Consider the following 18,379-nt stretch of genomic DNA (forward strand, 5'->3'; position numbering starts at 1 on the left):
TAGTGAATCTCCTCAGAGGTTTTGAGAAAGGAGGCAGATTGGTGAAGATTAATGACGCTAAGACTGTTTTGATGTATGGAAGTGATGTTATATGGAAAACGTCTGGATATGGCTACTGGATAAAAAAAATAATATCCACGCAGGATTACAAACTGTTCTAACCAGCTTGCGAAGACTATCAGAGGTCACAAAGAGAAAGGAAAAATATATGAAAATAACAACAAGAGATGTGGAAAAATAATAAGAAAGGACTGGATAGTACTGTGAACATCATAAGGTTAGATTTGTGGACATTAAAACAGCAGTAAGAAGCAAGAGGTTGATTGGATCCCTTCGGAACTTGAAATATGGGTACCCCCAACAAAAATTTAAAATTTGGCTGTGTAATTTGGAATTTATGTAATTTGGTTTGATTTGATGTGATTGGTCGGTTAATAAAAAATTATTCTTAAAAAAAAAGAATCTCTCTTTCAGAGACTGTGTCGAAAGCTATAGTCTGTTTGCATTTTTATTTATAGCCTGGGTGGCACTACGAACAATGGAAACTGTTTGAAATATACCAGAAGCAGAAGTGAAACATCCCCAAGCAACTCCCCCTGTCCAGGCCAACAGAAATGCAAACAAAATGTAGACACCGAATGTAATATTTCTAATGGCTAGTGGAGGCTAGTCCATATGGGCAAATGAAGCACTGCCCCACCAACCTTAGTCTGCTCTCAGCCAGCCCCCACCAGCCCATCTTCCAATGAGTCCAGTGTGGTGTAAATGCCTGTCATCTTCCTCATCCATAGTCTCATTGTTGCCCTTATAAAACATAGCAAAGAGAACGGGAACAAAGCTTAAGATGAGTTGGCTCCACTAATTATTGAGTGTACTGCTGTCTGGGCTCCTTGCCTTCTGCTCTATCAGTCTCAGTGTACAGCAACCTCTGCTGCTGATGGCTATTTTGCACTTTTTAAAAACATTAAAGGTTTCCCTAGAAAACAGCACATTTGTGGTTTCTAACCAGTTATGCCAACAAGATTAGGTATTATTCCGGGAAGGACTGAAGTTCCAGGGCACTGATATTTATGCTTTCTGAATTTAAGCCATAATCCAACAGCATAGACTACAGCCTGGTAGTTCATTCATACTGTTGTTTATTGTGGACAGTAAGCTGCTTGTACCTGTGTTAATTCTCTGTTGTCCATATGATGTTCTCCACTGCCTTCCTGCACTTTCTCCTCCAGATTTTCTCACATCCTCTCCCTTTTGGATTCAGAAAATCTGGATTGAAGGAGAGGAAAGTGCAGGAAGACGGTGATTTGGAGGACATCATACAATGAAAATGGATGGAAGGGCAGGATGCTGCCCACATGCAACAAAAGTATGAATGAACCCTTTATTTAGTTAGAAGGTGGTGTTTTTGTACTGTAAACCACTCTTTCACTCCTCAGATGAAGAGCAGTGTATAATATTTAATAAATAATAAAGAAGATGTCTATAGGAGCACTAGGCTCCTTTGGGAGGAAGCAAGCGTCAGAAAATGAATGAATGAATGAAAATACTGCTTCATGTTTTTGGCAAAACCCCCCCCAAAAATCCCTAAGTAGTTTACAAAAGTTATAAAATCAAAATATAGTAAATATAATAAAATACAAACAAATATCAGAATAGAATAAACAAAGTCCATTGTTTTAAAGTGCAAGTCAGCAACTCAACAGACTTGCCAAGGCCATTTTGTGTTGGAAAGGACTAGAGGTCACCCATTTCAGCCCCCTGCTCAGTACAGGAATATTTATTTATATTAGCTATAATATTGTATAAATTTAAATTAGGTAACATTAGGTTTTACTATCCGTTACATGGGCGGGGTGTGTGTGGAATATTGCTGTGGATTCAGGCTTGTGGGTGTACTATGCAGAATATAACATGTGACTGGGACACACATATTTATTGGGGGTGTATATTTTGGACTTTAGCAGGATGCAAGGTGAAAACATCAGAGAGAATATTTGGACCCTGATTCTCCACATACTGTATCTTCCAACTTTGTTTTCACATCTGTGAATGAGAGATGCAGAGTTGAGTTAAACCTTCCTCATTATCAGCCACACGGGAAAGAAGATTAGATTATGCCAGAGAAGGCTCTTTGATCTAAACAGACATCTTTCTCTCTGTTTTTTCCCCCTTGCACTGTTCTGGCTACATGGGGTTCCTCTTTAAAAACTTAACCATGTATACAAAATGAATTTTCGCACTTAGCAACTAAGTTGGGGCCAGTGGGTCCACTTAGCTGAATACCACCAACTGGGTAGAACTCACAGGGAAACCGATTGCACCCCAACATTAGGCAAAACTTCCTAACAGTCAGAGCTGTTGGACAGAAGAACAAAGTGCCTTGGGAGGTGGTAGGCTCTCCTTTGCTGGGCAGCTTTAAGCAGAGGCTGAATACCAGCTGATACTGAAGCTGCTTTCTCCACTGAGCAGAGAGGGTTGGACTTGATGACCTCCAAGGAGCCCTCGGCCCTATGAGTCTATGAAACCTATGTTGATTTGAAAAAGGATAAAGATAATGCCTCAGCCCGTTTTCACATAAGGCAAACTAAGGTCCACGGGCCAGATCAGGCCCAATTGCCTTCTGGATCTGGCCCACAGACGGTCCGGGAATTGCCGCGTGGATCACCAGCACGTATATTCTTTCCCTCTTCCTCTCATGGCACCGGTGGCGCCTTCCCCTCCCTCCTGGCTTCTCCCCGCCCTGCCTAGAGGAGGAATGCGGCCAGGCTTTGTTGGTGCCAGCAGCAGCAGCAGCGCTCAAGCGGCCACCATTTTAAGCAGCCCCTCTCCAGAGCCCTTTTGCACATTGCTCATCGTTCCCCCACCGCCGCCACCAGCCCCTGCCACTCGCAAGACACAGGTAAGCAGCCACTGGGGCTCATGGGGCTCTTGCATCATTCCCCCCCCAAAAAAAATATAGTCCGCCCCCCCCCCCACAAGGTCTGAGGGACAGTGGACCGGCCCCCTGCTGAAAAAGTTTGCTGACCCCTGCATAAGCACATTAAAACCACAGCATACAGTAACCTGAGTTTGCTTGCTCCTTCTTCTTTCTTTGAATGTCATTTTAAGCTCTTGAGACTGCAGTGATACACATTAAAGCAGGGAAGGAACACCTTCTCCGGCCAAAGGCCTGCATCCCTTTGTGGGCAGCCTTCTGGCAGCTGCAGGTGAGTGGTGGGCAGCACCAGAGGCGAAAGTGGGCAGGACAATGGATACGACTCTTTCATTTGTGCAGTAGGCTACATTCCTAGCTATGCAAACCTTAAGAGGCTTCTGTGCCTTAATTTCTCCATTCTCTTGTCCATGCGAGCCCTCAAGGAGACCTTGAAGCAGAGACAGCAAAGGAGTGGGGCCTGGGGAGGGTCTAGGGGGCCTGGAGCCTCACATCCAACCATTCCCTGGCCTGAGAGCCCCTACCCTCTGCTGAAAGTGTTCATTATTCAAACAAAGGGCACATGTTTAATTTTGATTGGATCTGAGTAATCAACAAGTCAGAATTCAATCTTGCCTTTTTTTGGTGCAGTTGCATGTTTTATTTCTCAGCAGAGTGCGCAACAGACCTCACATCGGCATCTCATTACCCGTTCTCATCCGACACCCTGGTGCACCCACTTCTCTTTGTTGAGCTTGAAGAATCTAAAAAGGGGGGCCGTACTCTCTGCACCACTCACAGCCAAGAGATGATCTGAGAATTCCTTCTCACGCCAGACCAACTACTGACTGTCAGCCGTGGCAGAAGATTTCCCCCCCCCAAGCCCCGCTACGGTTGCCTTGGCACTCCATTGAATGCATTGGCACTCCATTGCATGCCCACACAAATTAGCTGCTTTGCATCCAGCCTGGGGGAAAATGGATAGCTGGGAATACTATTATCAAGGGTGCAACAGCAGTAGCAGCAGGCCTAGCCCCTTGTACTGATGCTTCTGCTGGAAACCCTATTGTAAGCAACAAGGCTGTTGGTGTTCTATAGCTTGGGCACTAAAATATGTCCTTGTCAGTTCGAGATTCAAGGCCTGTTAATCTTCAGTCCTATGTATGCTCACCCATTGCTTACCTCCGAATAAACACACAAGGGATTATGCAGTTCATCTCCAAACTAGAGCCATCTAGTCCTTCCAGATGCAACTGGAGACCTGACAGAACCTTAGTCACTGGACTAGACTGCTAAATCGCTTTTGGCATGGCTCATAGCGGCAAGCTGAGACAATGTTCTTGGGCTCCGTTGACATGCCCCAAGCAAGGCTGCGCTGGAAGCTTCCAGCTAAGGAAAAATGCACTTCCATGGCAGCGTTTCAGTTTTGACCCTTTTTTAATCCAGTGGAAGATCTCAGAGTTAATATGCCAATATTGAGAGGCTATAAAGGTAAAGGTAAAGAGACCCCTGACCATTAGATCTCGCCTTACTGGCCAAGGGAGCCAGCGTACAGCTTCCAGGTCATGTGGCCAGTATGACTAAGCTGCTTCTGGCGAACCAGAGCAGTGCACGGAAACGCCGTTTACCTTCCCGCCAGAGCGGTACCTATTTATCTACTTGCACTTTGACATGCTTTCGAACTGCTAGGTTGGCAGGAGCAGGGATCGAGCAACAGGAGCTCACCCCGTCACGGGGATTCAAACCGCCGACCTTCTGATCGGCAAGTCCTAGGCTCTGTGGTTTAACCCACAGCACCACCCACGTCCCTTTGAGAGGCTATAGCTCAGTAGTAAATAAAGCACATGTTTTGCACGTACAAAGGACCTGGGTTCTATCGCTGACTTCTCCAGTCTTAAAGGGAAATCCTCCACCTGAAGATCATTCTGGAGGGACCTTGCCAATAGCCTTCCTCAACTTCCTCCCAATGTTCGTGGGCCACAACTCCCAGCATCCTTGATCACTGAATTTGCTGGCTGAGGCTGATGGGAGTTGGAGTTCAACATTTGGAGGCACCATGTTGGCTAGAGTGGATAATAACAGGTACTGTAGCAATTGTGCATATTCAGTACTAAGCATTTTTGTGTGTTTACTTACCATTTGCAGGTTGACACAGAGGACCTATATTACTTATTTACATGTTCAACCATTTGAAAAGTGCTTGATTCTTTCCCCCTAGTTCCCAATAACATTTTTTAAAAAAACATTTATTTTACAACATGTGCTTTGATTAGGAAACAATTATATCAACATTCCCATTTGGGCCTGAATAAGGAAGGAGTCTTGGATGCAGAGCTGTTGTTTGGGGAGATGGTTTATTATGTTATCTATTTGGCTCCTTAGCTTAACGTCCTTTTGGCTTGGCAGGCAAATAAAAGAACGAGCATCTAATTTGTGAGTTCCTTTCCTCCTTACACGCAGCATGACTCACATGACATCTCACATGTATACTTGTACCACACACAATAATTTATATGAAAGGACTGTCAACTTGCATGGGCCAGATCCAATGCGGTAGAAACCTCATGCATTCACTTCTCCTTTTACTTCCTGTGCAAGATTATGCAGCTGTAGGAAATATACCCTTGAGAAACTAGAAGCGCCCATCCTTGATGAACCAGAAGCAGCTATTTGTGCTAGCAGGACATGCTATGAAATGAATCAGAGAATCTGTGCTATAGACAAGACGCATGACATTGCATGAAATGTCTTCTTTGGGACTGGAAAAGCTGCTCATTCGTTCACCCTGCTGTATTTTTTTCATGGGCCCAGTTGGGATCCTTGAAAGAGCTTTGGACAGACACGACATCCCCGTGGCCGTTGTGTCTGCTCGCTCAGCGGGAGTGATCGTGTCATTCCAAAGCAATTTCTTCTCCTGAACCTCCCTGTGCATGTGAGGCTTAAGATATCTGATCCACTCTAGGTGCATCCACACACACTTGTCTCTTCATGCCTGGGCACCAAAAATTTGTTTTGTTTTGTTCTTGGAACATCTTGCAGGGAAGAGAAATGTCTCTTAGAGAAACTGGCTGAATACAGGAACATCATCTTGAAGCCAACCTGGTTCTGTTCCAGTGGGTGCCTTCTGCAATTTGACGTGACCAAGTCCAGCCAGTCACCAGCTTGAGGAGGAGAGATTTGCAGGTTAAGGGTGATGGTGTCCTAGGAACATTCCATGGCATCAGCAGTGTTAAAACATTCACAGGGTAGGGCTTGGAAAGTCTCCTGCTTGAGACCCTCCCCCTGGCCCTAGGGTCCTGTTCATAGTCCTGAGCTGGGTGAGCTTCCATAGGAACACAGTAAGAGCCTTTTGGATTGCCCAAAGGTCCATCTAGTCCAGCATCCTGTTCTCACAGTGGCTGACCAGATTCCCGTCGGAAACATGCAAGGATCTAAGCACAAGACCATTCTCCCTTCCTGTGGTTTCCAGCAACTGGTATTCAAAAACGTTCCTGCACAGCCATTATGGATAACAGCCATTGACGGCGAGTAGCCATTCCACTATAAGGCAACTCCTCCTTGGATAAACGCACTGGAGAAGAAGAGTTTACTACCTGTAATTTCTCTGGTCAAAAGAGCAACCGATTAGGAAGATGTGTCACTCCTAAGGCTTTCAAATCTTCAGCGCGTCACTTCAGTATGTGCCCAGCTGTAAATTATTTCTGGCAGAATCAAGAAATGGTTTAGGTCACTGGTTAGTATACGGTGAAAACTGAAGATAGTTATTTATAACAGTTATGTTCCGATCAGGGAGACTGCAGCAAAACGTTGCAGTGCATACCCTCGCATCCTAACAGGAGTGCTCCTGTTCAGGGTTCCAGACAGCAAGGCAGCTGAGCATGCTCAGTTCTCATTAGGCTGCTGTTGTTCTTTAAGTGGGGGTGGGGCTACCCGTTTAAGTGTTTTTTTCAAAAATATTTTTGTACTGCTACAAACTCCAGGGTTCCCCCAAGCAGGTTGATACTTCACACTTTTCTCTCAGTGGCTCCCCTTTTAGCTGCTGTCTATAAGTCACCATATAAGTTTGCTGTTAGGAGCAGGGGTGTCCTACAGTTCATAAATGACCTCCAGAGCTCCAACTCTCAAAGCTCCCGGAGGAGAGGGATTGACTGTTAAATCACTATGATAATTTTAGCTCTGTGTTGGGTGGGTGTCTCCCAGTGGCCCTCAGCGCCACTAACAAACTAGTTTCTATGATTCTTTAAGGAGGGCATGGCAGCTCAAAGTAGCACGACACTGAAGCCGTGACCGTTTAAAATGTTAGGATACGAGGAGCTACCAATAACTGTCTCTGATGTGAGCTGAAGACTGATATGATAGAAAAATGAATCCCTCACCCTTCTCTCTTGAGAAGGTATATCAATCTTTAGCCTCAGTAGTCAATGATCTTTCAATGTACAGTGGTACCTCGGGTTACATACGCTTCAAGTTACATACGCTTCAGGTTACACACTCCGTTAACCCAGAAATAGTACCTTAGGTTAAGAACTTTGCTTCAGGATGAGAACAGAAATTGTGCTCCGGCGGTGTGGCGGCAGCAGGAGGCCCCAGTAGCTAAAGTGGTGCTTCAGGTTAAGAAGTTTCAGGTTAAGAACCGACCTCTGGAACGAATTAAGTACTTAACTTGAGGTACCACTGTACCAGCTTCCCTTCCCTCCAACCATGCTGAAAACCCTCACAGTCTTAGGGATATATCCCTCCTCCCCCCTTTACACCACAAGAGACAACAGCAGCATCCGTGCATTTTTAGGATTAAGAGCCACGTCATACTTTTATGTGGCTATTGGGTGCGCTGGTTTCCTCCCCCATTTTGTTGTGGTAAACGCATAACCCGCTTTCAATCTGTTTTAGAATGTTGTTGTTTTTTGCTTGGTTTCCATTTTTAGATCTGTTTGCTATGCCATGGGGAGGAAGGGCTGGGTATAAATAAAGAAAACATAGGATGAGAAACAAACCCCAAAGTCATTGGGGTGAGGGGAATCTCATGCACAGGGAACAACTTCAGTCCTCCAGGCTTCTCTGCCTGGCCTGTGGAAATCTCCTCAAGGGACAATTCTTCACCAGGCCTGTTCTGCATCCTCCTCAAGTGGTTCTGCTTGGCTGGAAAGTTTCCCTGAACTGTTGAGAACATATCTTGCTCTCTCCTACGTATGGATCGAAGAAACCCCTGGCTTGTGTGGCTGGAGTGTACTACAGAAATTTAAGAGAAGGTGGGTGGGGGAGAGAGAGAACCTCGAAAAGGATATTGTAGAGTTGGAAACGGTTCAGCAACCGATACATGATCAAGGCAATGGAGGAACTCCCCTACAAGAGAGGTTGCAGCGTTTGGGACTGTTTTGGTTCAGGGAAAAGGCGACTAAGTGGTGACATGATAGAAGTTTAAAAGCTTGTGTGTTAAGTGAATAAGAGAAGTGTTTTTCTCCCTCTCTCTCGCAAGACTAGAACTCGTGGCCATACACTGAAGCTGAATGCCAGACAGATAAAAGAAGCTACTTCTTCACACCGCCAAGCTATGGAGCTCAATCCCACAGGAGGAAGTAATGGCGCCCAACCTAGATGGCTTTAAAAGAGAATTAGAAGAGAGGGCTATTGATGGCTATTAGCCACGACGGCTCTACTCTGGCTCCACAGCTGAGGCAGCAATGTTCTGAATACCAGTTTTATGGAAGCCACAGGAGGGGAGACAGCTCTTGTGCTCGAATCCTGCTTGCTAGTTTCCCACTGGAATCTGGTTGGCCACTGTGAGAATAGGATGCTGGACTAGATGCAGCACTGGCCTGATCCAGCAGGCTCTCCTTATGTCATTTATGGAAGTGTGTGTGTGTGTGTGAGAGAGAGAAAAGGAGTAGGCCTGCCCACTTTGGTTCCAGCCCTGTTTCGGTTCGTGACCAATGACCCCTGAGAGAATGCGGTCCTTGACAGAAGAAAAGTTGCCCACCCTTGTCCAAAGGGCCTATATTCTACGGAAGCTGGTCCTTCAGCGCCATTGGGGCATTGCCTCACCAATCTCTGTCTGCCTTCAGCCAGCCCCCGCCTGCCGGCCTTCTTGCATACAGCCTGGGGGTGGGGTGGCAATGCATGCCAGTTTCCCCCTCCTCAGTGCCAAGGCTGCCCTTGCAGAACTCCGCTGTGTGGAGGGAGAAGACTGGGACCAAACTAGAACTGAATCAGTTGGCTCTGACTGCCATTAACTGTGGCTCCACCCATTACTGGGCTCCCACTTTACCAGTCACCACTGCCCCTACTGTGAACCAGCCTCACAGCTTCTAGATCTGCTGAACCCTGGGCCTCTCAATCCCAACTGTGCCTGTGCTGTACCCAGAACAGGAAGTTCATGCCCACATCGCGTGATTGGGCCCTTCCTGCCCCAGATCGCAGATGGCCTTATCCACTTCGTGGCTGGAAGTGCTTGCTGACTGTAGCACATCGACAGATCCAGATCTGGTGGTTTTCTCCCCAGGAAACAAACCACTATCTTTAGAGGACAGAGACGTGAAGAAACCCAGAGCATACCAAACTCACCTCCACGGTGCTGACAAAACAGCACACCATTCCAGCAGTCCCACCTTAAGCCTGCTCCCTTAAGGACTTCTATCTCAAACCCTAGCCGCCTCTGGTGGTCAAAATATATCCTCTCCCATGCTGTGAGAAAGCTCCCTTTTTACAGGTACATACATCAGTAACTTGAAAATTGTCTTTCCAGACTGGACTCCTCGAGATATTGTTGTACTCCCAACTCCCATCATCCTCGAGCCAGTATGGCCAATGGTCAGGGATGATGGGAGTTGTAGTCCAGCCACATGCTTCCCCGTCCCCCCAGACGCTTCCAGACTGTCGTAGTTTTCAGATGGGATTTTGCATGTGAAGCTGATTTAGTGCCCCTGCTTAACAAACCCGCTTCCTCCAAAAGATAGGGGGCGTGTGAGAAGGGAAGCAATTTGGAAAATGCCGTGGAAAATGCTGGGTAACCCTTGCTTTCGTGCAATGCCATCGAACCTCCCCAACCAACAAACCAGAGTGAAGGCTCATGAAGCAGCCAGTGCTGTCTATTTCCCCCCCAAAAGTGATTCAGGGTGAATGCTCAGTGAACCGGCTGTTTGGAAAAGGCCCCTATTGGAGACACCAAGATCCAGATAGTGCAGCAACCCAAAGTGGCCTAGTTAGATGCTTTTTGGAAACCCACGTAGCAAAGCATATCCAACCCCTCTTGTTCATTCTGGCAATTAGAGGCTTCCTATATGTGGAAGTTCTATTCTCAGCTGTTCTAGCAAATAGCCGTTGATAGACCTATTTGCCATCCATTGGTTTAATATGTTTTTTAAAACAAAAAACCATACATAGCAGCTGTCATTACAACACCCCTTTGTCAATAATTCCATAAGCTGATTATGCAGCACATGAAGAAAGGCGCAAACAAAAACCAACACAGCACTTTTTTTTTTAAGCTACTCCTCAGAATGGCACCTGGCTATTTTTTCTAAACAACCCAGGATTTCCCCCCCACCCCGTTGCTTTAGGTTTTTCATTTGCTACCTGGCTATTAAAGTTTCACAGTTGCCTCAACAATTAACCGGTTAAGGAACCCGCCCCCCCAGTCACGATCATTTTGCACAACAATCGCGTCTGTTGCCACCTAGGGAGTCGGCTGCGAATGGAATCAGCGTTCCGTTTTCCTCTTCTGTATAGCTCAAATGAAAAGCTAGCTGAGCCAATTGACAGTGGATTGTATGTGCAAGACCCTGAGGAACTTTGCTGCGATTTGGATTTCTAGCTCTCATTACAGTGGTACCTCAGGTTACATACGCTTCAGGTTACAGACTCCGCTAACCCAGAAATAGTACCTTGGGTTAAGAACTTTGCCTCAGGATGAGAACAGAAATCGTGCTCCGGCAGCACGGCAGCAGCAGGAGGCCCCATTAGCTAAAGTGGTGCTTCAGGTTAAGAACGGACCTCCGGAATGAATTAAGTACTTAACCCGAGGTACCACTGTATTAGGGAGAGCAGAATCTTTGCTCTGTGTGCAAAACCCCTTGTTCCTTTTCCTATAGCCCCACCGCCAGAAGCTGCAGCCTCTGTTCCCATGTCTCAAGTTAAGGAGGAGACCAAACCAACTCCAGAAGAGCAGAGCAGGAGAGCAGGGAACGAAATCCAAGCGCAGCTGGAATGCTAAGAGAAAAACAGCTGCTTTTGGGATTCCGTTGCCCGCTGACACGCTGTCGTCATCATTGAAGAAGCTGGCTGGCCGCAGAAGGAAGGCAAGGTGGAACTGAGGCCTGGGCAAAGAGGCAGGCTCCATCGCTGAAGGGAAGAAGGTCCCACACTGTCAACCCCCATGAGATGAGATTTATGCAAGGAGTGCGAAGACAGTTCCAAGAGCAGCTATGGTTTCTGCCGGACAGTTCCAAGAGCAGCTATGGCTTCTGCGCGGAGGAGCTGCTACAGGTCCTGTAAGAAGAGAAAGCCTAGCCAGGGTCAATAAGTCCTTCGGCAGATTCCTCAGCAACACGGTGCACGTTTTTCCAGAAGCCCCTCTTTAGTTCAAGTTGCTGTTGTGTCCTGACTTGGTATCAAATGCTACCTGCCTGATTGTACTTATTTACCAGACTTTATTTGCCTGACTTTACTACCTTCTCTGTAGGAGGCACTGAGTGGCTGATCCAGTAAGGTTAGTCTTATGTTCTTATACTAAGGTTAGTCTTATGTTCTTATACTAAGGTTAGTCTTATGTTCTTATACTAAGGTTAGTCTTATGTTCTTATACTTTCTCCTGTATTTGTCTACAAAGGAAAATCATGGGCACCCTGACCTTTTTACACAGAAGCTAATTTAACTGCAAGTGGAACTTAAGCTCATGCAATCAAATAATGATGCCCTGGTTAAGAATGCTGGACTTTGGAGACCTCGATTCTACAAAGCTCCCTGCGTGGCCTTGGACCACTCTCCATCTCTCAGCCTAATCTACTTCGCCGGGTTGTTGTGAGGATAAACAAGAGAGGGATGCGGCCTTGAGCTCCTTGGAGGACAGAAGTATCAAATAAGATAAAAGGGTTTAGGTTCATTGAAGAGACTGCTTAAGGAGATTCCGGTGGGTGGGGGTTTAACAAATTGGGCCGAACAGCTTGAAGGTTTTGCACAATGCTTGCTGTCCTTTGTGCTGTTTCTCCTGTGTCATCTGCACTGATCCTGCAAGTCTGTTTGGACTAAGAATATGCAGACGGGTTAGAACTATTATTATTTTTGGATTAAGCAGTAAACAGATCTTGGTATATAAAATAAACAATATATTATTATTACTACTATTTTTACTTTTGTTATTGTTATTGCTATTATTACTGCTGCTGACGCTACTACTTCTACTAGATTTGCATTTATAATATAAGGAGAGCACTGCAGGATCAGATTGAAGTTCCATCTATTCCAAATCTCCCATTTCTACAGCGGTGAACCAGCTGCCTCTAGGGAGCCCGCAACCAGTACCTGAGTGCAATAGCCCTCCGCTGCTGTTTGTCCCCGCAACACCTGGGGGCTCTATTTAGAAAACATGGCTCATGGCCATGGGTAGACCACAGATTTCTGGAAAGAAAGAAAAATCATTTGAAAGCCCCCCATCCTATGCCAATCAGTTGCTGCCACATCTGCTCTCTGCAATTTCTTTAAAGTAATTAATGTGTTGTGTGAAGAAGCACTTCCTTTCAGGAATCAGCCTAGCCCAGGTGAAACTAGCAAGGGGGGGGGGGAGAAATGAGAACACCTGCCAGCCTACAATGCACCAGTTGCTTGTGAGTGCTGCTAAGCAATGCAGGAAGGTGGAAGGGAGTTGGTTGTGAATGGACTCTGCAAGGGGAGGAAAATGCAAATCACAAACAAAACCCCAACCAATTTCAACATCACTTGTGCAAACAGCTTCGCTGGTAATTCTGCCTGGCATACATTAAATACTTTCCCTATTACCATGCCCCACCTTGGCAGGTGTCTATTTCTCCACCCACTTCCTAGTCCCTTGCTGGCACACACACTCCACAAGGAAAGGTGGTACCCCCACCCCCACCCCCACCCCTTCATCTTCCTTCTGGCTGTTGTGCCACACAACTCCCCGCTGTTATTATGCCCCTGGGATGCAGCCAGGCTTAAAGCTCAAACAAGAGGAGGTAGATTTGCCAGGGTCAAATTTCAAATCTTTTATTGTTATTCCACTTCCTGGTAACCCTTTCCTCTGCAGAGCAGATGCATGCATTGTGCTAAGCAGAAAATTAGAGAAGGAGAGAATCAAGGTGGGGGGGGGGCGGGGAGAAAGACCATCATAGGAAAAGGAGTGGAAGGAAAGGACCATCTTACATTAGAGTCGGGTGGATTTTGCAACCCGCCCTGACCCCCCCCCCAAAGGGTAGAAGCAGTGCGTAGGAGGGGTTGGCAGACAAAACCTGTTGTTTGTGCTGAAAAGACGAAGGCCAACCATTAAAATAATCCGCAGAACAAACTGCCTTCTCTCCCATTTTATTTTGGAACCTCCTACAGGGCGCCACACAACGAACCCAGCATCTATACTGCACACTTGTTAGACTGGACTCAGTTAGCAGTGCAGGAGGGAGGGAGGCTGCCCCCCCCACCCCTTCAGGTGATTCTGTCCAGCAACTTTTCTCTCATTCACCTCCCTGGGGCCTTTTTTGCAAGTCTCATGCCCAACTGGAGAGGAAGGAGAAGAGGTTGGTGGGTAGAAGGTCCTCCCTGCTGCTGAATGTCCCCTGCAGGTATTCTTCTTCTGCCCAACAGAAGAAGAAGAAAACTGTTGCTTGTGAACAGCAATTCAGATGCACATTTCCAATTGAGACCCACATCACCCACAATCCCCATCTTTTTCTAGATCTAGGCAAATAAGCCCAGATGGACCAGCGGGGAAATAGTAAATGGGCAGACCAAAGTTGGCGCTGCCAGCTAGGGCTAAAGGAACGCGTTCTTCCCCTGCTCTGTTCCCTCTGCTGCCTCCTCTGTGCTGAATCCTAGAATGTAAGCTGCTTGGGGCAGAGACCTCTCTTCTTGTTGTCCCTCTGCAAAGGCACGGTGCACATGGATGGAACTAGCTAGCTAAATAAATAGGCAGGTGGTTTAGACCACAGCGCCACGTGGAAAGTGTAGTACAACAATATCCACAGGGTCACATAGATTCCCCCATCTCTGTTCCAGCTTGTGTCTGTCCAGGGCCCTAGGCTTCCCTACCCCTTAGGGCTTCTTCCCAGACCTCACTCAGGCTGTGCCACAAAGACACTCCTGTCTCTAGGTACTGGAAGAGATGTTAATCCCAGACAAAACAACAACTTTCCCATTCTGCAAACAATCCAGCATCTTTATTCTGCAAGCAAGATAATGGACTGGCAATAATACAGAAAGGGAAATGGAATCTGCCTCATCCATTTAGCTTATTATTGTCTACACTGAGGGCTTCTCAGCACTTAGCTTTTGCCCCGTTCCATCCAGGAGCTGTGGAGCTTTCCCCGTGAAAACCTGCTCTTTAAAGCTGAAATGGAGGCAACAGCAATTTGGGTTTTCTGACGTTTGCTCTGATTCAACTTTAAAGAGTAAGTTTTTGCAGGGAAAGCTAGTGAAAAATGGGGGGTGGCACTCAGACACATGGCTTAAAGCACGGACCATGCCTGGAAAGTGCAGACGAAAGGAAAGTATGCCTAAGCCCTGACTGTGAGTGGCTCCCCAGGGTTTCAGGCAAGGAACCACCCCAGTCCTACCTGGAAACACCAGGGATTGAACCTGGGACCTTGTGCAGGTTCCGTACAACTGGCTTTAGCAGATACCACAACTGGCCTTGGCAGTGGTGCCTGGTGGACATTGATGCTGATGGGGTGGCCATTGAAAATAAACACACACGGTTTTTTCTGTGTAAAGGCAGTGGAGCCACGTGGTCTTTTAAGTCAGGGCAAATGTACCTGCACCGTTTATACCGTTCTCATGTGACCACTGGTAAAGTACCGAGCACGTCAGCCATGCTTCTTACAGCGAATAGTTGGTGGACTCTTCCACCACCTCAGAAAGGCAACTCTCTTCCAGCCAAAGGTCCAACTTATGGTTCCTCAATAAAAACTGGCCAGACTCCAAGGAAAGTTTGGCCACAATAACTTCACTGCACCTCCTATTCTCACTTCCATTTTGGACTAGAATGATAGCCATCCCTTCCTCCACAGTCCCTAGGAAGTCAGCTTGTTTTGTGCTCTACATACAGTATCTCCTGGTGGCAGTCTCTGGAGTAAGTCAACTATCACTTTCGTACACCAGGAGATTCTCACACCCTGCTGATTTATATTTTTTACATTGATAAACCACCTTTTTTCCTCCAGGGAGCTCAAGGCAGCATGAACGGTTCTCTCCCTCATTGTCAAATCCCCACAACAACCCTGTGAGGTAGGTTAGGCTGAGAGGCAAGTGGTCAGTGGCCCCAAGGTTCGCCCAGTGAACTTCACGGCTGAGTGAAGGGATTTGAACCCTGGCCTCCCCCACTCACAGCAGATCTGCACTGGTGCATGATCTGTTGCTCTGCTGGTGCTTGTATGCTTTCAGGGGAGACGCTACCATTTGGGGCTGCCTCACAACTACGCCCTTCCTAATTTAAGTGCTACGACAACGCACACCGCAAGCCTCCCTTCTGCTTCCTACTGCGCTGGAGCGGTGGTTTCCGTTGGGCGCAGAGGCAGCCTAACTCGAAGAACACAAAGGGTGCTGCAATCCTGTGCAGGGTTATTTGGGAGTGAGTCCCACTGAGCACCTCAGCCCTTTCCCCTGAAGTAAATGCGCAGAGAATTAGGCTGTAAGTAGTGGGTGGGTCAAAGGACTGATAAGGGACAGAAAGGAACCCAATCCTCATCTTTCCATTCACCGCTCCACCTGCAGAACCATCCACTTGCACCCAAAGCCATCTCAAAACAGTGCCCAAACAGCTCTTGTAACTCCCCCAAGGTCAAAAGTCAATTTTGGCTGTGTGTTCAAGTGTGCACACACACACACAAAAAAAACACTCCAGAGACACAAAAATACACATGTCAGCAGAACAACAAACGCCAATTCCCCATCCCCCCCATTTCCTCTTTTTTTAAATAAAAAAATAAATCCATAGCAGATCTCTAAACTGCTTTTTGAACCTGTGGAAACACAACCAACTTGTTGCCGCCATTGTCCTCAAAACCCACAAGGTCACCTCATTTTGTTGTTACAGATCGAAACCGTTGGCCGCACTTCTGAAAACATAAACCACCTCGATTGGAAGTCTCGGTTGTGCCTCTGAATTCCGATTCAGAGAACCAAGCATGTGATCCAAATACAAGGGTCACAATGGACTGACTCCTCTGTAGGTTTGCCGCCTTTTGCTACAGGACTCTGGTAAGCTGAACGGCCACCAGATACTGAAGCATTGTTTAACAGGTGGAATTTCCCCTTCTTTCTCTCTCTCTGCTGGACACGTTTCCCCTCCTAAATTCCTGTGTGTCAGCCTGCCACTGAAGGCACCAGAACTGATCCAATTACGGTAAAACAGGGGGAACCCACGAATTCTCGATTGGAAAAGGAGCAGCTCACCAATATTTGAAATCCAGCCTCTTTAGCAAGCGGGTTGCTGAAAATAATTGGGGAGAGGAACCATCTCTCTGTGTGGGGGTCCCAGCTCATCCAATGGGGGCTTTCCCAGGAAGCAAAGTAGTCCAAACGACTAGGCAACGAAGGGTGGTCTTCAACTCTGAGCAGACGCGTTGAAATTAAGAGAGCTAACTTAGTCATGCTCCTTAGTTTTGGTAGGTCTACTCTGAATGAAACAATAGCTGAATCCCACCCTAATGCATCAGTCATGGCTGAAAGGATCTGCTCCATTAGCCACTGCATGCCCATGGTCTGGTCCAAAGGTACAAGAGGCAGCTCCAAGTCTGATCAGTGACTGAATGAGAGAGCATGTGGGAACCACATGCAATGCTGCCTTGGGTTCCACAGTGGAAGAAAGGCAGGAAGTAAGTAAATAAGCAACAACTTCACACAACGAAGCTATTAAAAACAACAAAGAAGCAGTAACAGCTTTTCTTGGCATAGAAACTCCAGGGCGGGGGAAGGTTCACCTGTTGATTTCTGTGTTGAAAAGCTGCAGGACCTCAATGCATAAAAAAAAAAAAGGACTGGTAGGTTTACCTAAATGGGGTGCAAACAGCAGCTTCGAGGGGAAGCAACCTCCACCTGAAAACAGCAGAGAGGGGGATTTTTAGGGCCAATCCAGGCGTTTTCCTTCAGATACTGCTGTCCCACTCTTTCTCCTCCAGAGATTCCCTATGCTCTGAAAATCCTAAAAGGAGGGCTGCATCGACATCACAGAGAAGATCTGGATTTGTTTATCCGGGAGGAGAAAAAGTGGAACAGCAATACTTGGAGGAGAAGGCCACATGGAACTAAAGGGGAAAACTAAAGGAGGCACAAGAGGTTCACAATCCACATTAAGCCTGAGGTATGAAAGGGGGACCCTTAGTTATTCTTTTATTCTATGCTTCGGTGTAATTTCAAGATTCCTGTGCTGCGCAGGCGGTTGGGCTTAATCTTCTCCAGGGAGCACCCCTTCCCACCCCTAAAATTATGATCCTTATGAAAGGGCAAACCTCCTTTTCCCCACAGTCCTGGTTCAGATCCTCACCACCCCTCAAAGAATGCCGAGAAAGAAATATAGAAAACCTGATCATCCGTCTCTCAACATATTGTTTGGCCCTCAACCCTGAAAAGTATGGAACAAAGAGGTCTTTTTTTGGTGGGGGGGGTGTACCTTCAGTTCTTGCAGAAACCCAGACTAGGCCCAAAATATTTCCTGTTAATTTTGATACCTTGGAACATCTTGCGCCACGGGGGGAATAAAACACACCTTAGGAGTTGTAGTAACATTTCCTTCTTCCAGTCATATTTTCCTCAAACCCACTGCCACTATCCCCAGTTTTTACAAATGGATAGTTGGGGGGGGGAAGGTTGTGGCCTGCCTGAGACCACCCAGCAATCTTCTGTCAAAACTGGGATCTCTCTGTTCCAAGCAGAGATGCGGATCCCTGCTCTCCCACTCTTGGCACCAGTTTGGGTTAGGGAGGGAAGTACCGTATTTTTTGCACCATAACACTCACTTTTTTCCTCCTAAAAAGTAAGGGGAAATGTCTGTGTGTGTTATGGAGGGAATGCCTACAGGTGGCACGCCTACGGATTTTCCTCCTCTAAAAACTACGTGCGTGTTATGGTCGGGTGCGTGTTATAGAGCGAAAAATACGGTATTTTGCGGCGTTGAGAAATGCAAGGTTCTTGGGAGGAAACTGCCCCTTGCTTCCTAGCCACCACACCCAATTCCTTTTGCCAATTTGCCAATGCCACCAGTTGAGGACACCTGGCTTGATGAAACCAGAGGCAATGACAAGGTAAAGG

At 46.9% G+C, this 18,379-nt stretch overlaps 2 long non-coding RNA genes across 5 annotated transcripts; one reads left to right on the top strand and one right to left on the bottom strand.

The window, feature by feature from the left end:
• Positions 1 to 1,594: 1,594 nt before the first annotated feature.
• On the bottom strand, positions 1,595 to 11,315 carry LOC307209167. 4 transcript variants are annotated; one of them, XR_013835368.1, is made up of 5 exons: positions 10,935 to 11,315; positions 8,954 to 10,723; positions 7,721 to 7,866; positions 6,505 to 6,612; positions 1,595 to 2,043 (listed from the first exon to the last, which is right to left on the bottom strand). It is a non-coding gene; the product is annotated as an uncharacterized lncRNA (long non-coding RNA). The 4 variants fall into 4 exon arrangements; XR_013835369.1 differs by lacking the exon at positions 1,595 to 2,043 and adding an exon at positions 5,247 to 6,072; XR_013835370.1 differs by lacking the exon at positions 1,595 to 2,043 and having other exon boundaries at positions 5,247 to 6,612; positions 10,935 to 11,314.
• Positions 11,249 to 12,467, top strand: LOC307209289. Its single transcript, XR_013835516.1, has 3 exons — positions 11,249 to 11,348; positions 11,381 to 11,615; positions 11,691 to 12,467. It is a non-coding gene; the product is annotated as an uncharacterized lncRNA (long non-coding RNA).
• Positions 12,468 to 18,379: the final 5,912 nt, after the last annotated feature.

The sequence above is a fragment of the Podarcis cretensis genome, assembly GCF_951804945.1.
Source record: "Podarcis cretensis genome assembly, chromosome: 2".
Lineage (NCBI taxonomy): Eukaryota > Metazoa > Chordata > Lepidosauria > Squamata > Lacertidae > Podarcis > Podarcis cretensis.